Here is a 12,159-nt window from a genome sequence, read left to right on the forward strand (position 1 = left end):
TAAAGTCAAAGGGTCCATGTAAAACACGTACCGCACACGGATGTTGTCCGTGTGCAGTCCGTGTGCCGTGCAGGAGACAGCGCTACTGTAAGCGCTGTCCCCCCCCGCGTGTGGTGCTGAAGCCCCATTCATTTCTTCTCTCCAGCAGCGTTTTCTGGAAAGAAGGAATGAATAATCTTTTTTTTTTATTTATTTTTGTTTTTAAAATAAAGTTGCCGGTAATCTGCCCCCTCCCACCCCCTGTGCGCCCCCCCCCGCTGGCATTAAAATACTTACCCAGCTCCCTCGGCGCTTACATCCTTTCAGCGTCGCTGCTTGTCCTGTATGAGCGGTCATGTGGTGCCGCACATTACAGTGATGAATATGCGGCTCCACCTCCCATAGGGGTGGAGCCGCATATTCATTACTGTAATAAGCTTCTCATTAAGTACATTCATCAATAGAGAAATTAAGCTCGACCACTGACATGACATTTGAAATTCAGACTGCGGAGGTCTGTGTCAGAAAGCCACAACATGGTGTTGGTGATAAATCTGCTTACATGTAAAGAGGAAGCAGAATAGTCATAAAATTATGCTTTCCCTCATCAACAGGAAAACCCCTGATTGTGGTTTGTGTCCCACTATGTGAACTGCATAATAAACCCATCACTGCTGCTATTTATTTTATTATTCTATTATGTTGGATTTTTCATATACCAACAAGATAAATTGCTATGTGCAAATGTTGGAAGGTTTTCCATTACCTGGAAATTCCTATACAAGTAAGGGGAAGTTCAGAGTATTAACAAACAAACAAAAAAGGTTAAGAGCAAAAATATGTTAAAGGGATCCTCTATCTGATTCAGAAACTAGTTCCGCTATTGTTAATTTTTTGGCCGGCGTCACACTAGAGAGTTTTACGGGCGTATGAGAGGCGCAAAAACTACGCATTGCACACGGACCAATGATTCTCTATGGGGCAGCTTCTACCTGGCGTATATTTCGCATCCGTATTTTACGGGCATAGAAAATCGCAGCATGCTGCGTTTGTCAGCGTATTGCGCAAAAAATCTGCCAATATAAGTCTATGGGTGCGCAAAAAATACGGATTACACACGGACCAGCAGTTTGACTTGCAAAAAATACGCCAGACATCTACAGGTGACAGGAAATGTGCCTAGCCCTCAATCAGGAAGCTTAGACATGCTAATTAGCTGAAAAAGCCAGACAGACATCCCGGAAGTCTGACGCACGCCTCCACGGAGTTGCAAGCAGCATGGCAAATATCATCAATGGTGATATGCTCCTGGTCCTGGTCCATGAAAGGCCCGAAATTTGGGACCAGTGTGATTCCAACTATGCTAACCGGGCAAGGAAAGGGGCTGCTTGGAGGAGCATCTGTGGGATCCTTTTCCCAGATTAATGAATATTGTAAACTGCAGTAAGAATAATATTTTGACACTATTATTATTTATCTTATTCTGATTTTGTATGTATATTGCACCATTTATTTAAGGGTATGTGCACATGATGCGGATTTTGCTGCGGATCCGCAGTGTTTCCGCAGCTGCGGATCCGCAGCAGTTTCCCATGAGTTTACAGTATAATGTAAACCTATGGGAAACGAAATCCGCAGTGCACATGCTGCAGAAAAAAACGCGCAGAAACGCAGCGTTTTATTTTCTGCAGCATGTCAATTCTTTGTGCGGAATCCACAGCGTTTTTACACCTGCTCCAATAGAAAACTGCAGATGTAAAACCGCAGCGGAATCCGCAATAGAAACTGCGATAAATCCACAGGAAAAAACGCAGTGGTTTTGCACTGCGGAATTATCAAATCCGCTGCAGAAAAATATGTACAGCGTTTATAGATGTCGCTTACAGTAAGCAAATTTACAATGACAGGCTGGTATAGAGGGGAGAGGACCCTGTCCTTGCGTACTTACATTCTATGGTGTTACCCTTTTATAGTATTGTGGTATTTGTGTGTCAAATTTGATTATTGTAGATTTTTATTAAGAAATGCAGCTTACTAGGGCAGATTACAATCTGGGAAATCACTGACACCTTGTGGTACCACTGTGCACAATGGCCTTATACATTATTTTCTTCTCTGTCATTGCAGTGGAAGATGTTATGAGACGTTGACACAGCATTCGGGACCAGGCCCCACTGTTCTGCTTGAGGCCTCCCCACCGCCTGTTGTGACCTCATGCCGTGGCCGCCGAAGGAGAGAGCGAATGGAAACCAGAAGGAATGTGGACACTGGTGTCTTAAATTATTTGGCCAGGGATGCTCAGGATGATGGTGAGGAGGCATTTTCTCGAAGCCTGGCCTGGTATCTCTGTACCATACCCCGTGAGGTGAGGCTACGTGTGAGAGGGTGCTTTCAAATCCTTCTTGATGCATGTACCCCCCCGAATAGCCCTTATGATATGTTTCAGTACATTGAGAGGTGGCAGCTGTCAACATGTAATGTCTTGCGTATGCGTATGCCAACAAATCAACCAGTGCATGCTCAAGAGGGATTTGCAGCACCTCCCCCATGTATGCCTATACCTCAACCCTTTCCCCAACATAACCCACCAATGCCTACACCGTACCAAATGGCACCCTTCCAGCAACCTTACCAATATGGCCACTTGTCTAGACCCAGTGTTGGAGGCTTGTCCCAACCTGGGTTTGGACGACATGGACATATTGGTGGGGGTTATGACTCCCGTGAGGTGTACTCTAGTCATGATGCCCATGGTATCCACCCTTATGGCCAGTACTCATCTGGGCAATCTGAGCATGGGCAGATTTTGGAGCAGGCCCAACAGAGAAGTCAATAACAGGGTGAAGGACAATTGGACCAACAAAGGCAACAAGAGCAGCAACCCGAACTGCCCCCATCACCTCCACCAACGTATCAGAATCTGTAAAAAAAAATATTTTCTTTTTGATAATTTTGTGCTATCTTCCAAAATTGTTTTTTTTTACACTTTGGCCAAGTTAAAATGGCAACAAAAGCCATATGATGTAAATATGGTGAGACAAAAAAAAATGTTGGCTTATGATATCATTTATAAACAAACATTAACAAGCCAATTTCTGTGTTTGACAAATCATTATTACACCATACACAATTCAAACATTTTGGAACATATCAAATGTAAATTAAAAAAAAAATAAATAAAAATTTACAACATAGAGACAGCAGGGAGTAAAACCCTGAGGAGAAAGAAAATAATTTGTGTAAATATCTCTAACTTTAATGCCTCACTCAGCTGAATGGCTGACTGGAGGACCCGCCATTTGGCGCACACATAATGCCAAAGGCACACTCCACCAGTCGCCGCGCCCGTGAAAGTCTCACATTAAACACCCGCCGCCGGTGGTCCAGGTTGCGTCAGGGATCAGGCCTCATTACATGCCTGGTCATTTAGAAGGCTTCATCTGCCACAAGTACATAAGGGACTGCTTCAGCATTGGAGCCTGGGAGTTGTCGTGGTGGGAGGTCCAACAGGTTTTCACGTAGCTGCCGACCCATAATGGACGCATTGAAGATTAGAGTCTCCAGTTTGCCCATAGGCCCCAATATCTATAATTATAAACCTGTAGTTACTGTCAACTACAGCTAACAGAACTACAGGGGAAAACTGCTTATAATTGTAGAATTGGGAGCCCGAATCCGGGGGCTTACGCACCCTGATAGGTTTCCTATCCAGGGCTCCAATACAGTGAGGAAAATCACAAGAGTCAGAAAATCCACGGGCTATTTTCAGCCAATCCTCCCTTTTGGGCTGCGGCATCACAAGTTCATGTAGTTTGTCCCATATTTGAACACATGTATCACGCACAATGCTGGAAATAGTGGACCGCCCTATCAGAAATTCAAGACGTATTCCGGCATAAGACAATCCAGTTGAAAGCACACAAACAAAAAAAATATATTAGCAATGTTACAATGCTTGTTAAAAACCATAATAATAAAGCTAAGTAATATGAAGATATAAAAAGGCAGGATACCAGTGTACCTTACAAAATGTACACTGGCTACTAACATTTAGCATTAACTACATATTTGTATGATTTTGTTAAAATTGAATAATATAATTTAAATATGATGCTCGGAAAATCAAAATAGGACAAAAAACATCATCAACATACAGTATGTGAGGATGGTGAATATGGAGCGCCCCCATGGGGCCGTGGGATACTCGGTACCGGGTCCTGCGGTTCTCAGGGGGATGTCTGTTATGTAGGCAATCCAGTAACACAGTGTGCAGTAATCAGAGCACATACAGTGATCTGACAATAACCCAAAAACAATAGAACGAGCTCTGAGACGTGGAATCTCTGTAGACCGCAATACCTGAACCTATCCTAAACACAACTAAAGGCAGCTGTGGATTGCGCCTGACACTACCTATGCAACTCGGCACAGCCTGAGGAACTGACTAGCCTGAAGATAGAAATACAAGCCTGACTTGCCTCAGAGAAATACCCCAAAGGAAAAGGCAGCCCCCCACATATAATGACTGTTAGCAAGATGAAAAGACAAAACGTAGGGATGAAATAGATTCAGCAAAGTGAGGCCCGATATTCTAGATAGAGCGAGGATAGCAAAGAGAACTTTGCAGTCTACAAAAAACCCTAAAGCAAAAAACCACGCAAAGGGGGCAAAAAGACCCACCGTGCCGAACTAACGGCACGGCGGTACACCCTTTGCGTCTCAGAGCTTCCAGCAAAACGAATAGACAAGCTGGACAGAAAAAATAGCAACAAAAGCAAAGAAGCACTTATCTAAGCAGAGCAGCAGGCCACAGGAAAGATCCAGAAGCTCAGATCCAACACTGGAACATTGACAAGGAGCAAGGAAGACAGAATCAGGTGGGGTTAAATAACAAAGCAGCCAACGAGCTCACCAGAACACCTGAGGGAGGAAGCTCAGAAGCTGCAGTACCACTTGTGACCACAGGAGTGAATTCAGCCACAGAATTCACAACAGTACCCCCCCCCCTTGAGGAGGGGTCACCGAACCCTCACCAGAGCCCCCAGGCCGACCAGGATGAGCCACATGAAAGGCACGAACAAGATCTGGAGCATGGACATCAGAGGCAAAAACCCAGGAATTATCTTCCTGAGCATAACCCTTCCATTTAACCAGATACTGGAGTTTCCGTCTAGAAACACGAGAATCCAAAATTTTCTCCACAATATACTCCAATTCCCCCTCCACCAAAACCGGGGCAGGAGGCTCAACAGATGGAACCATAGGTGCCACGTATCTCCGCAACAACGACCTATGGAATACATTATGTATGGAAAAGGAGTCTGGGAGGGTCAGACGAAAAGATACAGGATTGAGAATCTCAGAAATCCTATACTGACCAATAAAACGAGGTTTAAATTTAGGAGAGGAAACCTTCATAGGAATATGACGAGAAGATAACCAAACCAGATCCCCAACACGAAGTCGGGGACCCACACGACGTCTGCGATTAGCGAAAAGTTGAGCCTTCTCCTGGGATAAGGTCAAATTGTCCACTACCTGAGTCCAGATCTGCTGCAACCTGTCCACCACAGAATCCACACCAGGACAGTCCGAAGACTCAACCTGTCCTGAAGAGAAACGAGGATGAAACCCAGAATTGCAGAAAAATGGAGAGACCAAGGTAGCCGAGCTGGCCCTATTATTAAGGGCGAACTCAGCCAACGGCAAAAAGGACACCCAATCATCCTGGTCAGCAGAAACAAAACATCTCAGATATGTTTCCAAGGTCTGATTGGTTCGTTTGGTCTGGCCATTAGTCTGAGGATGGAAAGCCGAGGAAAAAGATAGGTCAATGCCCATCCTACCACAAAAGGCTCGCCAAAACCTTGAAACAAACTGGGAACCTCTGTCAGAAACAATATTCTCAGGAATGCCATGCAAACGAACCACATGCTGGAAGAACAAAGGCACCAAATCAGAGGAGGAAGGCAATTTAACCAAGGGCACCAGATGGACCATTTTAGAAAAGCGATCACAGACCACCCAAATGACTGACATCTTTTGAGAAACGGGAAGGTCAGAAATGAAATCCATCGAAATATGTGTCCAAGGCCTCTTTGGGACCGGCAAGGGCAAAAGCAACCCACTGGCACGTGAACAGCAGGGCTTAGCCCTAGCACAAATCCCACAGGACTGCACAAAAGTACGTACATCCCGTGACAGAGATGGCCACCAGAAGGATCTAGCCACTAACTCTCTGGTACCAAAGATTCCAGGATGACCAGCCAACACCGAACAATGAAGTTCAGAGATAACTTTACTAGTCCACCTATCAGGGACGAACAATTTCTCCGCCGGACAACGATCAGGTTTATTCGCCTGAAATTTTTGCAACACTCGCCGCAAATCAGGGGAGATGGCAGACACAATGACTCCTTCCTTGAGGATACTCACCGGCTCAGATGAACCCGGAGAGTCGGGCACAAAACTCCTAGACAGAGCATCCGCCTTCACATTTTTAGAGCCCGGAAGGTACGAAATCACAAAATCGAAGCGGGCAAAAAATAACGACCAATGGGCCTGTCTAGGATTCAAGCGCTTGGCAGACTCGAGATAAGTAAGGTTCTTATGATCAGTCAATACCACCACGCGATGCTTAGCTCCTTCAAGCCAATGACGCCACTCCTCGAATGCCCACTTCATGGCCAGCAACTCTCGGTTGCCCACATCATAATTACGCTCAGCAGCCGAAAACTTCCTGGAAAAGAAAGCACATGGTTTCAACACTGAGCAACCAGAACCTCTCTGTGAAAAAACCGCCCCTGCTCCAATCTCAGAAGCATCAACCTCGACCTGGAACGGAAGAGAAACATCTGGTTGACACAACACAGGGGCAGAACAAAAACGACGCTTCAACTCCTGAAAAGCTTCCACAGCAGCAGAAGACCAATTAACCAAATCAGCACCCTTCTTGGTCAAATCGGTCAATGGTTTGGCAATGCTAGAAAAATTACAGATGAAGCGACGATAAAAATTAGCAAAGCCCAGGAATTTTTGCAGACTTTTCAGAGATGTCGGCTGAGTCCAATCCTGGATGGCTTGGACCTTAACCGGATCCATCTCGATAGTAGAAGGGGAAAAGATGAACCCCAATAATGAAACTTTCTGCACACCGAAGAGACACTTTGATCCCTTCACAAACAAAGAATTAGCACGCAGGACCTGAAAAACCATTCTGACCTGCTTCACATGAGACTCCCAATCATCTGAGAAGATCAAAATGTCATCCAAGTAAACAATCAGGAATTTATCCAGATACTCACGGAAGATGTCATGCATAAAGGACTGAAACACAGATGGAGCATTGGCAAGTCCGAACGGCATCACTAGATACTCAAAATGACCCTCGGGCGTATTAAATGCAGTTTTCCATTCATCTCCTTGCCTGATTCTCACCAGATTATACGCACCACGAAGATCTATCTTAGTGAACCAACTAGCCCCCTTAATCCGAGCAAACAAGTCAGAAAACAATGGCAAGGGATACTGAAATTTAACAGTGATCTTATTAAGAAGGCGGTAATCAATACACGGTCTCAGCGAACCATCCTTCTTGGCTACAAAAAAGAACCCTGCTCCCAGTGGTGATGACGATGGGCGAATATGTCCCTTCTCCAGGGATTCCTTCACATAACTGCGCATAGCGGCGTGTTCAGGCACGGATAAATTAAATAATCGACCTTTAGGGAATTTACTACCAGGAATCAAATTGATGGCACAATCACAATCCCTATGCGGAGGTAGGGCATCGGACTTGGGCTCTTCAAATACCTCCTGATAATCAGACAAGAACTCTGGGACCTCAGAAGGAGTGGATGACGAAATAGACAAAAATGGAACATCACCATGTACCCCCTGACAACCCCAGCTGGATACCGACATAGAGTTCCAATCCAATACTGGATTATGGGTTTGCAGCCATGGCAACCCCAACACTACCACATCATGCAGATTATGTAGCACCAGAAAGCGAATAACTTCCTGATGTGCAGGAGCCATGCACATGGTCAGCTGGGTCCAGTACTGAGGTTTATTCTTGGCCAAAGGTGTAGCATCAATTCCTCTCAACGGAATAGGACACCGTAAAGGCTCCAAGAAAAACCCACAACGTTTAGCATAATCCAAATCCATCAGATTCAGGGCAGCGCCTGAATCCACAAACGCCATGACAGAATACGAAGACAAAGAGCATATCAAGGTAATGGACAGAAGGAATTTGGATTGTACAGTACCAATGACGGCAGACCTATCGAACCGCTTAGTGCGCTTAGGACAACCAGAAATAGCATGAGTGGCATCACCACAGTAGAAACACAGCCCATTCAGGCGTCTGTGTTCTTGCCGTTCAACTCTGGTCATAGTCCTATCGCACTGCATAGGCTCAGGTTTAATCCCAGACAATACCGCCAAATGGTGCACAGATTTACGCTCGCGCAAGCGTCGACCGATCTGAATGGCCAAAGACATAGACTCATTCAAACCAGCAGGCATAGGAAAACCCACCATGACATCCTTAAGAGCCTCAGAGAGACCCTTTCTGAACAAAGCTGCCAGCGCAGATTCATTCCACAGAGTGAGTACTGACCACTTCCTAAATTTCTGACAATATACTTCTATATCATCCTGACCCTGGCACAAAGCCAGCAAATTTTTCTCAGCCTGATCCACTGAATTAGGCTCATCGTACAGTAATCCGAGCGCCAGGAAAAACGCATTGACATCACTCAATGCAGGGTCTCCTGGCGCAAGAGAAAATGCCCAGTCCTGAGGGTCGCCGCGCAAAAAAGAAATAATAATCAAAACCTGTTGCACAGGATTACCAGAAGAATGAGGTTTCAAGGCCAGAAATAGCTTACAATTATTTTTAAAATTAAGAAACTTAGTTCTATCACCAAAAAACAAATCAGGAATAGGAATTCTTGGTTCTAACATAGATTTCTGATCAATAGTATCTTGAATCCTTTGTACATTTGTAATGAGATTATCCATTGAAGAGCACAGACCCTGAATATCCATGTCCACACCTGTGTCCTGAAACACCCAAATGTCTAGGGGGAAAAAAAGACTGAACACAGAGCTGAGAAAAAAAAATGATGTCAGAACTTCTTTTTTCCCTCTATTGAGAATCATTAGTGTGGCTCCTTGTACTGTTATGTAGGCAATCCAGTAACACAGTGTGCAGTAATCAGAGCACATACAGTGATCTGACAATAACCCAAAAACAATAGAACGAGCTCTGAGACGTGGAATCTCTGTAGACCGCAATACCTGAACCTATCCTAAACATAACTAAAGGCAGCTGTGGATTGCGCCTGACACTACCTATGCAACTCGGCACAGCCTGAGGAACTGACTAGCCTGAAGATAGAAATACAAGCCTGACTTGCCTCAGAGAAATACCCCAAAGGAAAAGGCAGCCCCCCACATATAATGACTGTTAGCAAGATGAAAAGACAAAACGTAGGGATGAAATAGATTCAGCAAAGTGAGGCCCGATATTCTAGATAGAGCGAGGATAGCAAAGAGAACTTTGCAGTCTACAAAAAACCCTAAAGCAAAAAACCACGCAAAGGGGGCAAAAAGACCCACCGTGCCGAACTAACGGCACGGCGGTACACCCTTTGCGTCTCAGAGCTTCCAGCAAAACGAATAGACAAGCTGGACAGAAAAAATAGCAACAAAAGCAAAGAAGCACTTATCTAAGCAGAGCAGCAGGCCACAGGAAAGATCCAGAAGCTCAGATCCAACACTGGAACATTGACAAGGAGCAAGGAAGACAGAATCAGGTGGGGTTAAATAACAAAGCAGCCAACGAGCTCACCAGAACACCTGAGGGAGGAAGCTCAGAAGCTGCAGTACCACTTGTGACCACAGGAGTGAATTCAGCCACAGAATTCACAACAGATGTCACGGTGGCTGACCAGGTCCGTGGCCCTGGGACGTCCGTGTAAAAGGGAAAGGTCTTTAAAGGGATAAAGTTTGTGTTCGTGACACCACCTGTGGTATTCGGTCAGGGTGACCGACGCTGCTTTAAGGGGTCCGCTGGGGTGATGTTATGGCAGCTAGATGGTATACCTGCCCACAGGCGAAGTATATCCCCACGGCTTCCCGGTGTGTAGATGGTGGTATGGTGAGAGGCGCAGAGAAGAACGAGGACACAAGGTTGCAGTCTCTTTACCTTTACTGAAGACTTCAGAATCCACAGTCCAGGGCACCAGATCACAGGGCAGGCAGAGTCCGGCCGGTTTGGAGGCAAGTCCAGAGTCCCCTTTTCCAGGTGGAAATCAGTAGCCTTCCCTTGCGCTGCAGTGTTGTATTCCCTTACTGCCTAAGGCTTCACAGAAGGTCCTCACAGATGTAATGTCTTTCTCTCTGTCCCCCATGTAGGATAGGACAAACCCGTATGACTGGTGGCTTGAGGCTTTTTATAGGGACTCTAGCACGCCCCGGCTCCATGGGTTGCCACTGTGCCTCCTGGGAGTAGGGCGGACAGGTAACTTGCAATTAGCTGTCCTGCCAGTCTCTGCAGCAAAGCATAAAGGTCCTTACTCCCTCGGTGTTCCGGCTACCGGGCTTTTGCACCTCAAAGGAGGCAGCCTGTGTAGGGCGGGTCCCCTTCTGGTATCCTCTCCTTTGCTACGACTGCCTTCACGCTCGCTGCAATACAGTTCTGCCTTCTGTGTATCTCTTTCTGGGAGCTGCAGCTCTGAGGGCATACACAGCTCCGTGTTCTTTCTCCTTCGTTCGCTGACAGGCAGTGGCGTAGGAAGGGGGGTGCGGGGGGGGGGGCGGTCCGCCCCGGGCGGCACAATGCTGGGGGCGGCCGGCGCTGCAGAAGAAGATAAAAAAAAAAAAAAAAAAAAAAGACGCCCATTTAAATCTTCGGGCGGCGCCGTCCGCCGCCACGACCAGGGCCAGCTCCCCCCACCCCCGGGTCCCGCCCCCGCCCCCCGCTCTATACTCACCTCTCCTGGTTCCTGCGGCGCCGGCAGCTGCAGCCTCCTCTGACTCTGCGACGTCTCAGAGCAGAGGGCGCGATGACGTCACTACTGTGCGCGCCGCTCTGCCTCTCTGTCCTGAGCGTCGCAGAGCCGGAGAGACGCTGACTGCACCGGACCTGCGCTGGGAACGGGAGAGGTGAGGATTTTACTTTTTTTTTTTTTTCTTTATTTCTGACTGTCTGGGGCTGGGGCAATGCTGGAGACCATGGGGCAGAATGCTGGACACACTGGGGCAATACAGGAGACCATGGGGCAGATTGCTGGACACACTGGGGCAATACTGGAGACCATGGGGCAGATTGCTGGACACACTGGGGCAATACAGGAGACCATGGGGCAGATTGCTGGACACACTGGGGCAATACAGGAGACTATGGGGCAGATTGCTGGACACACTGGGGCAATACAGGAGACCATGGGGCAGATTGCTGGACACACTGGGGCAATACAGGAGACCATGGGGCAGATTGCTGGACACACTGGGGCAATACTGGAGACCATGGGGCAGAATGCTGGACACACTGGGGCAATACTGGAGACCATGGGGCAGATTGCTGGACACACTGGGGCAATACTGGAGACCATGGGGCAGAATGCTGGACACACTGGGGCAATACTGGAGACCATGGGGCAGAATGCTGGACACACTGGGGCAATACTGGAGACCATGGGGCAGAATGCTGGACACACTGGGGCAGTACAGGAGACTATGGGGCAGAATGCTGGACACTCTGAATACTGGAGACCATGGGGCAGATCTCAGGACACATTGAGGCAATGCTGGAGACCCTGGGGCAGACTTCTGGACATACTGGGGCAATACTGGAGACCATGGGGCAGATTGCTGGACACACCGGGGCAATACTGGAGACCATGGGGCAGAATGCTGGACACACTGGGGCAATACAGGAGACCATGGGGCAGATTGCTGGACACACTGGGGCAATACTGGAGACCATGGAGCAGAATGCTGGACACACTGGGGCAGTACAGGAGACTATGGGGCAGAATGCTGGACACACTGGGGCAATACTGGAGACCCTGGGGCAGATTGCTGGACACACTGGGGCAATACTGGAGACCCTGGGGCAGATTTCTGGACACACTGGGGCAATGCTGGACACTGGGGCAGATTGCT

The sequence above is a fragment of the Ranitomeya imitator genome, chromosome 3, assembly GCF_032444005.1.
Source record: "Ranitomeya imitator isolate aRanImi1 chromosome 3, aRanImi1.pri, whole genome shotgun sequence".
Taxonomy (NCBI): Eukaryota; Metazoa; Chordata; class Amphibia; order Anura; family Dendrobatidae; genus Ranitomeya; species Ranitomeya imitator.